Source organism: Coregonus clupeaformis, chromosome 26 (genome assembly GCF_020615455.1).
Source record: "Coregonus clupeaformis isolate EN_2021a chromosome 26, ASM2061545v1, whole genome shotgun sequence".
NCBI classification, from domain to species: domain Eukaryota; kingdom Metazoa; phylum Chordata; class Actinopteri; order Salmoniformes; family Salmonidae; genus Coregonus; species Coregonus clupeaformis.
Genome location: NC_059217.1, coordinates 51,430,894 through 51,443,984, shown reverse-complemented (window position 1 = coordinate 51,443,984; position 13,091 = coordinate 51,430,894). Strand labels below are relative to the sequence as shown.

The window sequence follows — 13,091 nt, the reverse complement described above, 5'->3', positions numbered from 1 at the left end:
GGATACAGTATAGTACTCTATATAGACCTATACAGGATATAGTATAGTACTCTATATAGACCTATACAGGATACAGTATAGTACTCTATATAGACCTATACATGATACAGTATATTATTCTATATAGACCTATACAGGATACAGTATAGTACTCTATATAGACCTATACAGGATACAGTATATTATTCTATATAAACCTATACAGGATACAGTATATTATTCTATATAGACCTGTACAGGATACAGTATATTATTCTATATAGACCTATACAGGATACAGTATAGTACTCTATATAGACCTATACAGGATACAGTATAGTACTCTATATAGACCTATACAGGATACAGTATAGTACTCTATATAGACCTATACAGGATACAGTATAGTACTCTATATAGACCTATACAGGATACAGTATATTATTCTATATAGACCTATATAGGATACAGTATAGTACTCTATATAGACCTATACAGGATACAGTATATTATTCTATATAAACCTATACAGGATACAGTATATTATTCTATATAGACCTGTACAGGATACAGTATATTATTCTATATAGACCTGTACAGGATACAGTATATTATTCTATATAGACCTGTACAGGATACAGTATATTATTCTATATAGACCTATACAGGATACAGTATATTATTCTATATAGACCTGTACAGGATACAGGATATTATTCTATATAGACCTGTACAGGATGCAGTATATTATTCTATATAGACCTGTACATGATACAGTATAGTACTCTATATAGACCTATACAGGATACAGTATATTATTCTATATAGACCTGTACAGGATACAGTATAGTACTCTATATAGACCTATACAGGATACAGTATATTATTCTATATAGACCTGTACAGGATACAGTATATTATTCTATATAGACCTGTACAGGATGCAGTATATTATTCTATATAGACCTGTACAGGATACAGTATAGTACTCTATATAGACCTATACAGGATACAGTATATTATTCTATATAGACCTGTACAGGATACAGTATATTATTCTATATAGACCTGTACAGGATACAGTACAGTTTATATACATATTTCTCTATGTATATCGAGAAACTGGATTTCTGTTGTTCACTGACGGATGTGTAACTAATTCAATTTAAAATCTTATTTTTCCTGTTAAATTATGTTAATGACATCCACACTCTTTCTTTTGTCACAATTAAGAATTACTCCTCACACTATACATGGAAATGAGAAGTAGCACATATTTGACACGATGTGAGAATGTCACATGTATTCAATAATTTCCCACTAGGCTATGCAGAGTAATAATCCACCATTTTCCAGACTTATTCAAGCAATCATCACACATTGAACTAACTTTCCACTTGACTCTGCCACTGCTGCTACTTGTGAACGCGATAATGTGCGATGTAGTGAAATCCTCTCACGTTTTCCAGTTCACTTAGGAAAAAGTGTCAAAATGCCCATGTCCTTTTCTGGTTGAATGGCACGGTCAAGAGTAAAAAAACTCCAGTGAAGACTAAGTCGTGGTAAAAAGAAAGTCAGTGGAGAGGGCAGTCTGACAGCCTGTCATCATATGATCAGCTAAAACGACACCTCTTTTTCAGCCTAAAAGCTACAATCTGGTATTGGAAAACAACAAAACGGGGGCTCACCACTTTGTTTCGGTATACAGCTGAGGGACGGGGCTGGGGAAATGTAAAGCCGCTCATATTCATAGACAGCACTCTAGATGCAAGGACTGACAGTCCAATATATATATATGTAGATTTACCAATATTCTGAAGCTATACATTGTTCATTTTTACGTTGTAAACAATGGAGAAATAAAACCTAATATTCTGGGTTATGATAAAGTTACTGACAGTTGTGATACACTCACAAGGCATTTATCATTTATATTCTTCAAGAATCAATGGCAAAAAATCCTAAAGTTAAATGACCATTGAACGGCTAGGTTCCCAAATCCCAGACTGCACCTTTAATGCTCGGACAGCTTTCCAAAGTGACTCCTGTGCCATTGAAAGCTGCCGACTGGATGCTACGTCGTCGCCGCGTCTGCCTGCCGTCTGACAGTAAATATTACAACACGATACTGTCCCTGTCATTGGGGAATAATGAGAGAGGCAATCAGCTTTGTCCTGAGCCAGTCGACACAAAATGACACTGGAATCACCGTCACGTCCTTCACATCGGCATGAACTGCAACCGCTCATATTGAGATCACCTCTGATAAGACCAGCTCAGCCACACTGATGTTTTATTGTGGCCTCCCAAAATGGCACCCTGTTCCCTTTGTAGTGCACTACTTTGACCAGAGCCATATGGGCCCAATGGCACCCTATTCCCTCTGTAGTGCACTACTTTTGACTATATAGGGAATAGGGAGACATTTGGGACAGACATTATGTGTAAGTCTGTGGCCGCTGTATAGGGAATAGGGTGCAGTGGGCCCTGGTCAAATGTAGTGTACTATATAGGGAACAGGGTGGCATTTCAGACGCAGACTAAGTCGTATCTGCAATAACACCAGGAATAATCTGCATACACAAACTGTCCTTGAGATTTTAGGAAGCGTTTGCAATGTCCCATCTCACCTCTCTCATCAGGCCTCTCTATAAAACAGCTGATCTGGACTGATATAATATGAAGCAACGAACGCCACTTTTGCTGCTATACCAGAGGAACATATGTTCACATCTCTTATACCCACAGGGGTTTGGTGGGGAGGGGAGGGGAGGGGGAGGGGAGGGGAGGGGAGGGGAGGGGAGTTTACTGAATATCCTCTGGGGTCTGAACATTGTTCATCTACTGACTTTCCTCTGGGGTCTGGAAATTGTTAATCTACTGACTTTCCTCTGGGGTCTGAACATTGTTCATCTACTGACTTTCCTCTGGGGTCTGAACATTGTTAATCTACTGACTTTCCTCTGGGGTCTGAACATTGTTCATCTACTGACTTTCCTCTGGGGTCTGAACTTTGTTAATCTACTGACTTTCCTCTGGGGTCTGAACATTGTTCATCTACTGACTTTCCTCTGGGGTCTGAACATTGTTCATCTACTGACTTTCCTCTGGGGTCTGAACATTGTTCATCTACTGACTTTCCTCTGGGGTCTGAACATTGTTCATCTACTGACTTTCCTCTGGGGTCTGAACATTGTTCATCTACTGACTTTCCTCTGGGGTCTGAACATTGTTCATCTACTGACTTTCCTCTGGGGTCTGAACATTGTTAATCCTTAAGAGTCTATTGACCCACCCGTGCGTCAATCTAAGTAACACATTAACAAAATCCCCATCAAAATCTGTCAGTTTAAGCTAGAGATATCAGGTGTTTTCCATCGGCTGAGTCTCAATCCACCGTATCCGCCGATGTCTGCGGTGAAAGGTGGCCGAGCTACACCGGTGTTTGTCAGACGGCGAGACATTCTCACGTAAACGTCCACAGCGTCCGAGTCACGGGACTCGTCTGAAGTCGGCAACGCTGATGTGCCAACTTCTGTCTGAAGCGTTGGAACGGATTTGGAACAAACTAATTTGACCCCACTGTGGAAAGGGGGAGACTCTCACAAACACGATGGTGTTCTCCATTTTAGGACTAAAGGAGTCCTAAAATAAAATAGATCCATGATCCATGGGATGACCATCTTAAAACAAGTCCACATGTTAGCTTAGTCCTACCCTTTCCAGTCCCTCTACCAACCCACCTTCTCTTATTCAACACAGTCTCAATCCACCGTATTGAGACTTTTATCTTCTCTATTTGGTGTCTTCTTGGTACAAATCTAAAGACTCAGAGAGAGAATCTCAGTCTATCAGTGAATAATTCAACAGCGACACCCCTCCTCAGAGCTTGAGAAGGGAAGGGCGAGGAGTGAAGCTATAATGTTTCCAGAGGCAAGCATATTGTAAGACATTGCGAACAGCTTAAGAGGATTCTGAATAACACTATTTTAAGGATTTATTCTCCTTTTCGGCACAAAATATTCAATAATGAAATGAGTCCATATTTTGTACTAAATATTCAATCATGAAATGAGTCCATATTTTGTACTAAATATATAAAAAATGAATTGAGTCCATGTTTTGTGTATAGTGTAATGGGGGAGGCAGATGGCAGATGGATGGGGTGATGGAAGGGGACTGGTTCATCCACCTCTCCCTGTATGGGGTAGCATTGCCCGACCCTGTCACTGCCAGCTTCATGGAATTACTATGGCACACAAAATCATTGCATATCTCTCCTTGTGAGACCCATAAGAGCGTCACAAATAGCACCCTATTACCTGTATAGTGCACTACTGTTGACCAGGTTCCCTATTGGGCTCTGGTCAAAAGTAGTGCACTATAAAGGGAAAAGGGTCCCATTTGGCACACATCCCATGATGTCATGCATGTTTTTTTTTCCCCCCCAATAGCACACATGCTGTGGCCCTGATATCCCATGCTGCTAATACCTTATTTATCTAGCATGCTTGGCCAGTCCATTATTCAATACACAAGAGCGTTATAGCTGTTTTGCATACAGTGGAGTAGTATCCTAGTATGAATTCATAAAAACAAAATGCATTTTATAAAGCCCTTTTTACATCAGCAGTCACAAAGTGCTTTCCAGATACCCGGCCTAAACCCCAAAGAACAAGCCATGTGGAAGCAGACGTTTCTTCTAGTTTTGGATATTCACCACACATAATCTCTGTATAATACCTATATGTAGAAACTGTTGGCAGGGTCTTGATGCTAGGGAAGCCTGCTGGTGAACAAGCACATCTTAATGATGATTCATACAGTATAATAAAATACAATGCCTCCAGCAGCCAAACAACAGGGCCGGTCATGCAGCAATTAAGCTTTGTACCACGTTAAACTCAAGGGTTAGGGTTAGAGCTAAACTCAAGGCAGCAGGCGATAGGAGTCCTAGGACATTCACATGCTCACACATGCACGCACACACACACACACAAACTTGCACACACACACACACACACACGTGCTCACAAACACACACACACATACACGTACACACACACACACACACAATTCATCTGAGGTAGAGTTGATCCTGCAAGACAAGCAGGAACAATCAGAGCACCCTGCACCCACTCCATGGTTCCATGTGGCGCTCCGCGTTGCATCGGTGGACATCAGACAGATATGTGCTATGACTTAAAAAAAGACAACCTGAAAGGTCATTTGTGACCTCTGGGGTCCGGTCCTGTGCAGCAGCTGTCAGCAGTGAACACAGCATGTCCATGTCAAAAGGCGAAAGGTTGGGCTGCGCTGCGTTGCCAGCTTGCCACGCTGGAAAGGAAGATATATGGAAACACTGTCGGCTCATTGAGGTGACCAACTGGCGATTTATTTCTTTTTCCCGGCGGTTCTGTTTTGGCTTATCTGCAGAGCCTCCATTTGTGACATGGCTCATTACATGTTGTGACAAGTCACAGACAGAAACACTGGTATAGTGCCTTCAGAAAGTATTCACACCCCTTTACTTTTTCCACATTTTGTTGTGTTACAGCCTGAATTTAAAATGGATGAAATTTAGATTTTTTTTTTGTCACTGGCCTACACACAATACCCCATAATGTCAAAATTAAATAAGGTTTTACAAATGGATAAAAAATGAAAAGCTGAAATGTCTTCAGTCAATAAGTATTCAACCCCTTTGCTATGGCAAGCCTAAATAAGTTCAGGAGTAAAAATGTGTTTAACAAGTCACATAAAGTTGCATGGACTCACTTTGTGGGCAACAATAGTGTTTAACATGATCTTTTAAAGACTACCTCATCTCTGTATCCCACATATACAATTATATGTAAGGTCCCACAGTCGAGCAGTGAATTTCGAACACAGATTCAACCACAAAGACCAGGGAGGTTTTCCAATGTGTATTTTTTTTTAATAATAACCAGACATTGAATATCCCTTTGAGCATGGTGAAGTTATTAATTACTCAGTTGCCGGAGAGGAAGGAAACCTCTCAGGGATTTCACCATGAGGCAAATGGTGACTTTAAAACAGTTATAGTTTAATGGTTGTGATATTAGATTACTGAGGATGGATCAACAACATTGTAGTTACGGCACAATACTAACCTAATTGACAGAGTGAAAAGAAGGAAGCCAGTACAGAATAAAAAATATTCCAAAATATGCATTCTGTTTGCAACAAGGCACTAAAGAAATACTGCTAAAAAAGCAAATCACTTTTTGTCCTGAATATAAAGTGTTATGTTTGGGGCAAATCACAACACATTACTGTGTACCAATCTCCATATTTTCAAGCATAGTGGTGGCTGTAATCGTTAAGGACTGGAATGTAGCTAAGCACAGGCAAAATCCTAGAGGAAAACCTGGTTCAGTCTGCTTTCCACCAGACACTGGGAAGATTAATTCACCTTTCAGCAGGACAATGACCTGAAACACAAGGACAAATCTACACTGGAGTTGCTCACCAAGACGACATAGAATGTTCCTGAGTGGACTAGTTATAGTTTTGACTTGAATCTACTTGAAAGTCTATGGCAAGACCTGAAAATGGTTGTCTAGCAATGATCAACAACCAATTTGACTTAGCTTGAAGACATTTTGAAAAGATCTTAGAGACTTACCCAGAAAGACTTACAGCTGTAATTGCTACTAAAGGTGCTTCTACAAACTATTGACTCATGGGTGCAATTGCTTATGTAAATGTGATATTTCTGTATTTCATTTTCAATAAATGCGAGAAAAAAAAATCTAAAGCATGTTTTCACTTTTGTCATTATGGGGTATTTAATCCATTTTGAGTTCAGGCTGTAACTCAACAAAATGTGGAATAAGTCAATGGGGTATGCATACTTTCTGAAGGCATTGTACAAATGGTAGCTACATTATGCGTCTGTGATGAATACAGGGGACAGTAAAATATAATGACAGCATTAAGTGTACATCTTACATTCATTTACCTTTCGGTCTATCATTTCCCGGTAACTACTTTGGCAACCAAAAATATGATTATAGACAGTACTTGTAACGTAGACGCTGGTAGTCTAGACGGTGGTAAGTTTAATATAACAAAGAACATTGAACGATACAACATGGGAGTATTTTTTTTTTTGTCACTCAAATTACACATGAATACACATTAGACAAACATGTATAGAATTGCTGGAAATAAGCTTTAAACCTGCAAAACTCTCTCCACCAGCAACAAGAAGGGTGTGAACAGTTTTTGTCATGAACAGTGCTTGTGCCCATAGAAATAGACGTGGGGGGGGATGTTACCCCGAGTTAAAACGTTTGGGAAACGCTGCATACACTGTTACAGATAAGGAGCATGAACAAATTATCACATTGTAATGAAAAAGAAAGCAGACTATTTTCTGTAAAAAAAATATATATATATATATATATATATATATATATATATATATATGGTGAAAAAATAACATTGTTTATTAATTAGAAATTGATCTCATTGTGTTGTAGTGCATAGTCAGAATGTTGTTGTCCACATAATATAAAAATGGGTTTTGGGATCGTGTTAATTCACGGGTGCCCATGTGGTTGGTATTCTGTACGTCGTCTTCAGGCAGTGCTTTGCTCTCATAATGTCTCTACTATAATGGTTTATGAGGTTGAGCCAATCCTCTGGAGGCCTGCTAGGCTGCCAGCTATCCTCCATTTTTAACTAAAGATGTCACCTCCCCGGTGACATGAATCCCAACAACAAAGGTTAACGATGATATCAATTGATAGGTGAATTATGATTCTAGCTTCTAGCAGTCTGAAGATATACACTGAGTGTACAAATATTAGGAACACCTGCTCTTTCAATGACATAGACTGACCAGGTGAATCCAGGTGAACGCTATGATCCCTTATTGTTGTCACTTGTTAAATCCACTTCAATCAGTGTAGATGAAGGTGAGGAGACAGGTTAAAGAAGGATTCTTAAGCCTTGAGACAATTGAGAAATGGATTGTGTATATGTGCCTTTCAGAGGGTGAATAGGCAACACTAAAGACCTTTTAACACCTTTAACTCAATATTATGAAGGTCCTAATGTTTTGTACGCTAGTGGATGATATCCTCTCCACTCCTCTCCTCCTCTCTTCTAGCCTCTCCTAGCCTCTCCTCTCTTCTCATCTCCCCTATCCTCCTCTTTCCTCTCCTCTCCTCTCCTCTCCTCTCCTCTCCTCTCCTCTCCTCTCCTCTCCTCTCCTCTCCTCTCCTCTCCTCTCCTCTCCTCTCCTCTCCTCTCCTCAACCTGCCTCTCTCCTCTCCTCTCCTCTCCTCAACCTGCCCCTCTCCTCTCCTCTCCTCTCCTCTCCTCTCCCTCTCCTCTCCTCTCCCTCTCCTCTCCTCTCCTCTCCTCTCCTCTCCTCTCCTCTCCTCTCCTCTCCTCAACCTGCCCCTCTCCTCTCGTCTCGTCTCGTCTCGTCTCGTCTCCTCTCCTCTCCTCAACCTGCCCCTCTCCTCTCCTCTCCTCTCCTCTCCTCTCCTCTCCCTCTCCTCTCCTCTCCTCTCCTCTCCTCTCCTCTCCTCTCCTCTCCCTCTCCTCTCCTCTCCTCTCCTCTCCTCTCCTCTCCTCAACCTGCCCCTCTCCTCTCCTCTCCCTCTCCTCTCCTCTCCTCTCCTCTCCTCTCCTCTCCTCTCCTCTCCTCTCCTCTCCTCTCCTCTCCTCTCCTCTCCTCTCCTCTCCTCTCCTCTCCTCTCCTCTCCTCTCCTCTTCCATACCATTCTATATTCCTCTTTCCTCCCTCTCTTCCATTAAACCAATCAGGGATTCAAGTGCCTCCCATCCAATCAATTACATCCCAAATCAGTGCAGACCCCTTTGATACAGAATCACTTGTCAAGTCACCAGTGATGGCTGCGTGGCAGGTACCCCAGAGTCAGGCTGTATCCACCTGGAAATCGTTCTGCTCCGTCCTATTAATGGGATGTCATTGAGTTTAGCCTTGTCTTCTGGATGGTGCCTCCATTAGCCTCTTACTCTCCTGAACAGACCTACTCCAGAAACCACCATCATCTTCCAAAAGCACATCCATTTAATCTAAAACTGTTTTTGTTTAAGTACAAATGTTTCCACAATCTGGTACTGGCCTCTTGGCCAGGTCTCCCTCATAAAGTAAGTATTCTGGCTGGACTTCTTGGATAAATAAATAATACATTAATAAAAATAATCAGAAGTAGCTTTTACTGGTTTATTTATGCTTCATGCCATCATGTAATTCTTCACCTTTAGTTTTCAATTGTTATGTAATTTGGTTGTTAATGACCCGAAGAGAGCCATAGTGAAGCCTCATTGGTTAGCATCAGCATGTAAGACTGTAAGAGACTGACACTTGAGTCGCCTAACAAACGCCATTAAGGCCTGGTGGACAGGGATCTAGTCCTCAGGTGAACGCCATTAAGGCCTGGTGGACAGGGATCTAGTCCTCAGGTGAACGCCATTAAGGCCTGGTGGACAGGGATCTAGTCCTCAGGTGAACGCCATTAAGGCCTGGTGGACAGGGATCTAGTCCTCAGGTGAACGCCATTAAGGCCTGGTGGACAGGGATCTAGTCCTCAGGTGAACTTAAGTCGAAACATTCTAAAACTAAAATCCCCCTTTTCACCAGAGTCAAGTTTTAAAACTTCTTAGCCATTAATGTATAAATGAAGGCATTAATCATACACGTTCTGAATTCATGAAGACTGTCTTACTTTTAAAAATACTGTTTCTCTCTTTTTATTATCCAGCTATATTCCAACCTCTGTTTTTTTTTTCCTCCCATTATAAATCTATGTGATGCGATGTGTATGAGATACCACAGATGCCAGGTGTCTGTTCTTGGTGCTAGATATACATTCCTCACGATCACATGATCATTGCATAACCGTAGCTCTCACAGACAGCACAAAGATGACCAAAAATAAATGTTTTAATACTTTCAAAATGGCACTGAACCAGTAGCCTACCAAACAGTGCACAAATGATCAACGAACCCGGGTCTGTTTCTTTCAAGTCATTGTTAGATCCTCACTTTAAGTGAATCTTTAGCATCCAGTGGTATTTCCCAAACACATTGCTGCACTAAAACTGATACAGTAGAAATTCTTAATTGAGGCATACAAAAACAAGTAAAACATAAATCGATTTAGTCTACCATGTGATGTATTTCCCTAGTGGTACCCCTTGTTTTTACAGTTTGATACCTTCCATATATCAGGGTTATTTTATTTTCTACATTAAAACGAGCCGCAAAGAAAGACCTAAAGTAACCTTCTTTTTTTGTCTCCCTCTAGTCTTTTATATCTTATGTATCTCTTAAGTCTCTTCAGTGGAAATGATGAATCATTAATACCCTTGCATTTAATACCAAATCAAAGCCATTCACTTAAAAGAGAGAATTACAAGGAAATTATTATAGATGTGAGGCAGCTCTGAGGGGGCCAGCATGGCTCTGAAACCATTCATTGAAGCCAAGAAAAAGACCAAGGTCCCTTGAAAAAGGTGGTATGACATTTCGTGAAGTATACATGTAACCTTTATATGTTACCGGTGTTTAATCTTTTGTTATAATGAGTGGCCCCATGAGCCTAAAAACAAATGAATGCTTCTCACCTTCATCCAACCTTTCCCTTCCCTTCCCTGTCATCCTTGATGCTATTATTCACTCAATATCCCGTGCCAAGTCGAGATATAATTTGTGTACCGCTCTTAAACGCATTTCATCACTGGGAGACAGGACAGAGAGATATAGACAGCGTAGATAACAGCCTTGTTTTGCTACCATATTTCAAGCTGGTTGTAGGGGGTCATTATTTTCATGGTTTGGCTTATTACATGGAATTGATGATTTTTGAAATCCCTTGACGGGGTCCTTCGGAAGGGAAATATCAAATCGGAAAGAGCAGAGGAAATTTCATTAATATGATAATCATTAAGAGGATCTAACTGTTCCAGGAAGAAAGATGAACGGTATGCGCAGCTTGAAAAACAGTACTTCCTTCTCTCTCTGTATATTTCATTTGTGGTATAGTCTTTGGTGCATCTGACCATACCAAGGGAATGGAGTGATCATAAGGTGGTCATCTAGTGTTTATGTTTTATTTTGTTTCTGTATATTTTAATGTCTCCTTTTCAGCATGCAGACTGACTTCCATTCCCTTGGTATGGTCAGATGCACCAAAGACTATACCACAAATGAAATATACAGAGAGAGAAGGAAGTACTGTTTTTCAAGCTGCGCATACAGTCATCAAATTAATGCAATTTCCTCTGCTCTTTCCGATTTGATATTTCCCTTCTGAAGGACCCCGTCAAGGGATTTCAAAAATCATAAATTCCATGTAATAAGCCAAACCATGTCAAAATATGCCAAACCACTGTGACCATAGTCACAGTCCATAGTCACAGTCCATAGTCACAGTCCATAGTTACAGTCCATAGCCACAGTCCATAGTCACAGTCCATAGTCACAGTCCATAGTCACAGTCCATAGTTACAGTCCATAGCCACAGCCCATAGTCACAGTCCATAGTCACAGTCCATAGTCACAGTCCATAGTTACAGTCCATAGCCACAGTCCATAGTCACAGTCCATAGTCACAGTCCATAGTCACAGTCCATAGTTACAGTCCATAGTCACAGTCCATAGTCACAGTCCATAGTCACAGTCCATAGTCACAGTCTATAGTCACAGTCTATAGTCACAGTCCATAGTCACAGTCCATAGTTACAGTCCATAGTCACAGTCCATAGTCACAGTCCATAGTCACAGTCCATAGTCACAGTCCATAGTTACAGTCCATAGTCACAGTCCATAGTCACAGTCCATAGTCACAGTCCATAGTTACAGTCCATAGTCACAGTCCATAGTCACAGTCCATAGTCACAGTCCATAGTCACAGTCCATAGTCACAGTCAATAGTCACAGTCCATAGTTACAGTCCATAGTCACAGTCCATAGTCACAGTCCATAGTCACAGTCCATAGTCACAGTCCATAGTTACAGTCCATAGTCACAGTCCATAGTCACAGTCCATAGTCACAGTCCATAGTCACAGTCCATAGTCACAGTCCATAGTCACAGTCCATAGTCACAGTCTGCCATCTACAGCTGATATTGCCTTTATTTGTCATTATTTCCATCAGCAGAAGGGGATATGTCCCAGGTGGATGAAAAGGCCAAAAGACGACATGTTAAGGAGGCCTTCCCCTCACGAGGGATAGATCCCCACTGGACTGAGTGGGTAATGTGTTACTATATGGACATTAAACGGCTGTGCACTAAGCAGAACCTGCCATAATAAGGAATTTACCAATGCAATGTAGCAATGCGCTCTGTGAGAGCATAAGTTAATGTGCATCTCCACAGCCAGGAAACAGTGTGAGGCTTGGTGAAAGGAAGTCCGTGGGAGATGTCTCCTGGAGCAAACACTGTCTATAAATATATTAATGCGCTGAATAAAAATACAAACGCAACATGCAACAATTTCTACGATTTTACTGCGTTACAGTTCATATAAGGAAATCAGTCAATTGAAATACAATCATTAGGCCCTAATCTATGGATTTCACATGACTGGGAATACAGATGTGCATCTGTTGGCCACAGATACCTTAAACAAAAAGGTAGGGGCGTGGATCAGAAAACCAGTCAGTATCTGGTGTGACCACCATTTGCCTCATGCAGCGTGACACATCTCCTTCGCATAGAGTTGATCAGGCTCAGACCATGATATCAACTATGATATTACTATGATATCACTATGATATTACTATGATATTCCTACGATCAGTAGGCTGCCTATTTCAGTGGGAAAAGGAAAACTCTCTCTTTGGAAGAGGCAAACATTGTTTTGGTGGTACGTGTTGGAACCCACTGGCTGCAGCAGAATGGGAAAGAGAGACAGCTCAATCATACCACACATGGCTTTGAATAGCATCAATGACATACTTTTATTGTTCTCAACTGCCAAAAAACTGACATCAACCTATTTAGGGCAGACATGTTTGCGTGATGTGTGATTGGCTCATGATTAATACAACTGTGTGATTGGCTCATGATTGATACCACTGTGTGATTGGCTCATGATTGA

At 41.0% G+C, this 13,091-nt stretch overlaps 1 protein-coding gene across 2 annotated transcripts in view; it reads left to right on the top strand.

The window, feature by feature from the left end:
• Positions 1–13,091, top strand: part of LOC121538486 (protocadherin-11 X-linked) — a 285,313-nt gene that overhangs the window by 130,539 nt on the left and 141,683 nt on the right. The window lies entirely within an intron of this gene.